Here is a 6,105-nt window from a genome sequence, read left to right as displayed (position 1 = left end):
GATCCACAGCAGTCGTTATCTGTTCCATTAAATCCATGAGTGCCATTGACGTAGAATTTTTAGGTCTAAACCCATATTGACTATTACTTAATATATTTTGCTTATTGATAAATTCATCTAATCTAGTGACAAATAATTTCTCTAAAATCTTCGAAAACTGTGGCAACAACGATATTGGCCTGTAATTATTAAACACACGTTTCTCTCCACTCTTATATAATGGTATTACCTTGGCTATTTTCATGTTATTTGGAAATACCCCTGTTGAAAATGATAAATTGCATATATATGTAAATGGCTCAATAACATAACTCATAATATTCTTTACCAGCATCATATCCATGTCCATCCAGTCTTTTGATTTTTTATCTGCAAGATGTTTTAAGATAGTCATAATTTCTTCTTTATCAGTTCCCCCAAGAAAAAAACTGTTTGTGTGATCTGTAACCGTATGGTTTACATTTTTATCTATATTTGGGATTTTTGCTGCCAGACTTGGGCCAATATTCACAAAATGTTCATTGAATCCGTTAGCGATTTCATTTTGGTCATAAATTTCTTTGTCATCCTTTACAAAATATTGTGGAATGCTCGATTTTGTTTTATGATTATTCAGAACACTGTTCATTATTTGCCATGTTGCTCTCATATTACCATTACTTTGGTCTAATAATTCACAGTAATATTTCTTTTTATGCTTTCTTATAATCCCTACCAATTTATTTTTATAATTTTTATATCTCTGTTCTGCTTCGTTTGTTCTTAATTTCAGAAAGTTTGAGTATAAGTAGTTCTTTTTTTTACAAGCATTTCTTAACCCTTTGGTCATCCACGGTTTGTCATCAACACGTTTCTTTGTGTCATTTTCTTGTACACAATTTTTTTCATACAAAGTTCCTAAAATATTGATAAATACATCGTATGCTTTGTTTACATCATCAACATATACATCCTTCCAAGTTTGCTTTGTTAAATCTTCTTTTAGTTTATCTAGAGCTTTCTTTGATGTGTTTATTATTTTTTTCATAATTTTATCTACTTTCACATCATATTGATCTTTTTTATAGATAGTGAAGACTGGTAGGTGGTCACTGACATCCGTGATCAAAATGCCACCCATAAGTTCTTTATTTGTTATATTTGTAAAAATGTTGTCAATTATTGAAGCACTATGGGTAGTAATTCTTGTGGGTTTTGAAATCAATGGATAAAGATTTAAACTGTGCATTGAGTTTATAAATGTTCCGATATTATTTGAGTCTGTCTTATTTCCCAGGTCTATATTAAAATCTCCACACAAAAAAACTGATTTATTAGAACTTTTTTCCAATATTGTCATGATGTGATTGGTGAATGATTCAATATTTGAATCAGGTGATCGATATACGCAACTTATCATTATATTTTTGGAAGTCTCGTTTAATATTTCAACTGTAATCATTTCCATAATGTTATCCACAGCTACTGACAATTTATTGATCATTTTACATTTAATTTCCTTATTCACAAGTAGAGCTACGCCTCCACCTCGTTTATTGTTTCTGTTCACATGATAAAGTTCATACCCTTCAATATTAACACTTTTTATATTTTCCTCATTTAGCCATGTTTCTGAGACTGCTATTATACTGAAAGCTCTATTTAACTGATTTAAATAATCTGTTATTTTAGATAAATTAGTGTTTATACTTCTACTATTAATATGAATAATGGAGAAGTCATCTTTAGACATTTTAATTTCATTGAATTTTTCTTCATTGTAATACTCACACTCTTTAATTTCAGGAAAAAAGTTTTTATCAATCACATCATCTATATTGTAAATTTTAAATTCTGAGTCTTCGTATGTTGTCATATTTCAATGTATGTGTCCATTTGTCATTTACCATTTTTAGCTTATCCGTTTACCTTGTTTAGTTTGTCCGTTTACCTTGTTTGTTTGTCCATTTCTGGACTCATTTAAATCTTTCCAGCTCCTTGAGTTCTTTTATTATTTTAGCATGAGACCCTTCCTGTTCTTTGATCCAAATGTTTCCGTTTCGGGTCCAAGTTGATGATATATTTTTTTGTTTTTTTAACAGCCTTGCTTCACGTGCAATATCTGCATTTTTTTTGTTAAGTGTTCATTTATGTAGACGTTTGTTCCTTTCAGTTTTTTTGCTTGTATTATTACTTTGTTTCTTGATTTCCTGTTTGTGAACTTGATCACTACAGTCGGTTTGTGTTTGTTTAATCTATTAGGCAATGTGTGACAAACTGAAATGTCCTTTTGTTCGATTTTAATGTCCTTGTCCTGCAAGAAAATAACTACTTGCTGTTCCAGAGTTAGTTGTTGCTCCTGTGGTGAATCTTCAGTGATGCTTCCATTTTTAGTAGCATCTGCATAGGATCGGTGTTTGATTTCCAATCCGTTAATCAGCAAGTCATTGTTTTTGATAAATTGTTCTAGACCATCTACTTTATTTTCCAGTTCAGATATCTTTTGGTCTCTTGCCATCACCTGGTTTTTCAGCAGCTTTATCTCTCCCAACGCTTCCATCAAGCTGTTCAGCTGATCTGCTTGTCTTTTCTGCTCTGTACCCATAAAGTTCAATGAGCTTTTAATCTCTTCCATATCGTTCGAATTTTCATCTGTTGAGTAGAATGACTTCTGTTTGTTCTTATTTTTTGCCATTACTCACAGTGGTAGCTCCTGGGCCTAGCCTTAGCAGCGTCTATGCCTCGTGATGGTAGCTCCTGGGCCTGGTCGCTGTTTTTTTCTCTTCCAGAGATGTAGTGCTCACCTCGCTAGCCGTCAACAGCCGCGGTCTCCTCGTCTCCAAAACTCCCAGGTCCGAGATGTAGCAGCTGGCTGCCCCACGATGTAGCGTTCAAGGCCGCTGCTTCACTGGTCATCGATAGCCGTGGTCTCCTTGTCGCCCACACACCGAAGCCTCGGTGCAGCAGCAGCAGATGGGCTGTCCCGCTGCTAGCTAGCCGCTATCATCCGTGGCCTTCTCGTCTCCTACACCTCTGGACAGTCCCACGACGATGTGTTCAGGGACGTCCGTTTAGCTGGCCGTCAACAGTCGCAGACTCCTCAGTCAGTCCAGCTTGAGTTTACAACAAACTCCAGAAAATTCCTTCAATGAAACGTGGCGTTTGGCCTTTTGTTTTGTTAAATTTTGTAAGCGTTGGTGCTCAGCCTTCTGCACAGCCATGCGCTCACGCCGCCATCTTGTGAACAACTCTCTTTTTTACCTCTAGGAATTGTTTCGAAAGTGCATCAAGTGTAGATCGACTACATTCTGCGTAGAAGAGAAAACCTGAGGGAGATTGGGGACTGTAAGGTTGTGGCAGGGGAGAGCGTGGCCAGACAGCATCGGATGTTGTGTGTAGAATGACTGTTTTTGTGAAGAAGAGAAAAATAATAAAATCAGAGAAGACCAAATGGTGGAAGATGAGAAAAGAAGAATGTTGTGAGAAATTCAGAGAGGAGCTGTTAAAAGCTATAAAAGATGAGGTCAGGCAGGAATCCCCATGAAATATGTTTGCAGATGACACTGATCTGTGGTGAGAACAGATAACAGGTGAAAGAGAACTTGGAGAGGTGAAGGTATGCATTTGAAAGAAGAGTAATGAAAGTCAGCCATAGTAAGCCAGAGTACGTGTGTGAATGAGAGGGAGGCTGGTGGAACAGTGAGGCTACAAGGAGCAGAAGTCACAAAGGTGCAGGACTTCAAGGACTTGAGGTCCACTGTACAGGAAAATAGGGAGTGTGGTAAAGAGGTAAAAAAGAGAGTCCAGGCAGTACGGAGTGGATGGAGAAACATTCCAGGAGTGATTTGTGACAAAAGGGTGTCGCAAAGGTCAAAGAAAAAGTTTACAAGACAGTGGTGAGACCAGCTATGTTGTATGGTCTGGAGACAGTGGCATTGACAAAAAGACAGGAGAAAGAACTGGAAGTGCAGAAATTAAGATGTTGAGGTTCTCTTTAGGAGTGACAAGGATGGATAAGATTAGGAACAAGATCATCAGAGGTACAGCACAGGTTGAACAACTGGGAGATAAAGTTTGAGAGGCCAAACTGAGATGATTTGGACATGTCCAGAGGAGGGACAGTGTGTATAATGGTAGAAGGATGTTAGAAATGCAGCTGCCAGGAAAAAGACAAAGAAGAGATATATGGATGCAATTAGAGAGGACATGGAGGTAGTTCCCATGGGCTCACCACCTGTGGGAGGGGCCAAAGGGGTTGGGTGCAATGTGAGATGAGTAGTGGTCGAGGGCGGGGACCTTGGCAGTCTGATCCTCGGCTACAGAAGCTGGCTATTGGGACATGGAATGTCACCTCTCTAGTGGGGAAGGAGCCTTAGCTGTGTGTGATGTTGAGAGGTTCCGGATAGAAATAGTCGGACTCACCTCTACGCATGTCTCTGGCTCTGGGACCAGTTTCCTTGAGTGGGGTTGGACACTCTTCCACTCTGGAGTTGCCCCTGGTGAAAGGTGCCAACCAGTAGTGGGCACACTTGTTGACACCCCCCCCCCCCCCCCCCCCATCTTGGTGCTTGTATGTTGGGGTTCACCCCGGTGAACGAGATGGTAGCCTCCCACCGCCTACGTGTGGAGGGATGTGTTCTGACTGTTGTTTGTGCTTATGCGCGAAACGACAGTTCAGATTACCCACCCTTTTTGGAGTCCTTGGAGGGGGTACTGGAGAATGCACCTCCTGGGGATACCCTTGTTCTGCTGGGGGACTTCAACGCTCACGTGGGTAATGACAGTGAGACCTGGAGGGGTGTGGTTGAGGGGAACAGCCCCTCTGATCTGAACCAGAGTGGTGTTCTGTTATTGGACTTCTGTGCTCGTCATGGATTGTCCATAACAAACACCATGTTCAAGCATAAGGGTGTCCATATGTCCTGATGCATGCTCAATAATCCAGGTGGAAAAATCTAAAAAAGTTAAATCTGGTCCTCTACACATTCAAAAAACAAAACAAAGCAAAACAAAAAAAAAAATGTTGAATCATTTTGTCTTTCATCCGAAAGACTTCTTCAGTCTGAGGTGCTGTATTCAGCTCAGTCTTATAAATAGCACCTTCTCAAAGTGGATCGACCAGTTTTGCTGCTGGTTTTGGTTGTAAGTGAAGAAACGTGCAGCACATCAAAAACGAAACTAAAAACAGTGGGGTGGACGACCACCCTGCTCCACCACCAGCTGTGGTGCATATTAGGTTTAGATATTAATACGTTTATAGGTTTTTTATAGGTTTAGAGATTAATATTTTTTGCTTTTAGTTTGTGAAACAAGGTCAGAAGGAAGCTGGTTCTGGTTCAGTTGATTGGACCCGGTGTTGCACCATATTCTGTGACTTGCAACAGTGCATGCAACACTGCCCCCTACGGTCACAATATACGGTGGTCACACAATATGGTATAACACCGGTTCGCAACGAGCTCCAAACAGCCAGGAAGTTGATTCATTTTCTGTTTCTTTACGGTAGTTGAACTGGAAGATTCATCTTTAGTGAAATATTTCCATACTACTGATGCATTTCTACCTGTTTGCCAAGACTGGGCCTGCGCTGCTCAGTCCATCTGCTGGGAGGAATCCATTTGGTAGCTTCTACTAGTAGCCCGGTGCGGATCACGTGACAAGTGACGCAATGACGTCATTGCGAATACTTAACATGAAATTTAAAAACTCGATAGATGTCCTAGGAATCGACCTGTCTATTACTCGAGTAGTCTGTTAAAGCCCTAGTGGTGAGTTGGCTCCGATGGTGGGGGGGATGCCGGTCAGATTTGGCAGGCCCAAACGTATTTTGAGGGTCTGCTGAGAACGTCTGGCAGAGTGTCCCATGAGACAGAGCTTCAACACCACCACCCCCTCCCCCCCAGGAGAGCTTCAAGCACGTTCCGGGGAAGGTGGGGGACATGGAGTCTGAGTGGGCCATGTTCCATGCCTATATTGTCGAGGCAGCTTATTGGTGCTGTGGTCGTAAGGTTGTCAGTGCCTGTCGCGGCGGTAACCCTCAAACCTGGTGGTGGACACAGGCGGTGAGGGATGCCGTCAGGCTGAAGAAGGAATCCTATCGGGCCTTTTTGGCCTTTGGGACCCTGG

This window comes from Nematolebias whitei, unplaced genomic scaffold (assembly GCF_014905685.2).
Source record: "Nematolebias whitei isolate Nwh7 unplaced genomic scaffold, NemWhi1 Nwh_scaf_165, whole genome shotgun sequence".
Classification (NCBI taxonomy): domain Eukaryota; kingdom Metazoa; phylum Chordata; class Actinopteri; order Cyprinodontiformes; family Rivulidae; genus Nematolebias; species Nematolebias whitei.
This window is presented reverse-complemented; position numbering follows the sequence as displayed.